Below are 734 nucleotides of genomic sequence, written 5' to 3'. Positions count from 1 at the left end.
CATCCCTGCATCCCCACATCCCTGTATCCCCACATCCCTGCATCCCCGCATCCCCATGGACATGAATCAGGCAGAGGGACCAGGAAAGCTCCTGCCACCCTGGCTGGGCTCCAAGAAGGACAGCTGTGAGGTGGACCTTGAAGGGTTTTCATGGCAAGAACCGAGGTCGTGGACACCAGCAGGCAGCAGTTGTGCCGTGGGGCTGACATCGGCATTGAGGGAGAATTCCTGGGGCTGCTGTGCTCCAACAAGGAATGTAAAAAGCAGGCAGCTCCTTACCTCTGGCTTTAAAACACCCATCATGTCCCATGCTGCAGGGCAAGGCACCCTGAAACACACCTGCAGACGTGTCCTTGTGTCTTACACACACACACACGCTTGCACACACACCTTCATGTGTGCCCATGCCTGCTCCTCATGACAGCAGCTGTTCCAGAGCAACACCCAGTGGCTGTGGGTTTGGCCATGTGTTTAAAATGGGTTGGGCCATGGGTTTAGGGTGGGATTGGCCGTGAGTTTCACATGGATTTGGCCGAGCAGGACCTGGCACACAGGCTGCACCAAAAACCCTGCGCCCTCCCCACACAGCCCCTGGAGGGTGTCCCCAGCTTGCCAACGCCATCCCTCCTGGCCCCGTTGACCCATGGTGGCCATCCAGCATGGATCCCAACCCACCAGCAGAGACCAGGACACCTCCACACCATTTTCCCAAGACCTTTAATATCATCAAGAGG

The sequence above is a fragment of the Apaloderma vittatum genome, unplaced genomic scaffold (genome assembly GCF_000703405.1).
Source record: "Apaloderma vittatum isolate BGI_N311 unplaced genomic scaffold, ASM70340v1 scaffold29039, whole genome shotgun sequence".
Classification (NCBI taxonomy): Eukaryota; Metazoa; Chordata; class Aves; order Trogoniformes; family Trogonidae; genus Apaloderma; species Apaloderma vittatum.
This window is presented reverse-complemented; position numbering follows the sequence as displayed.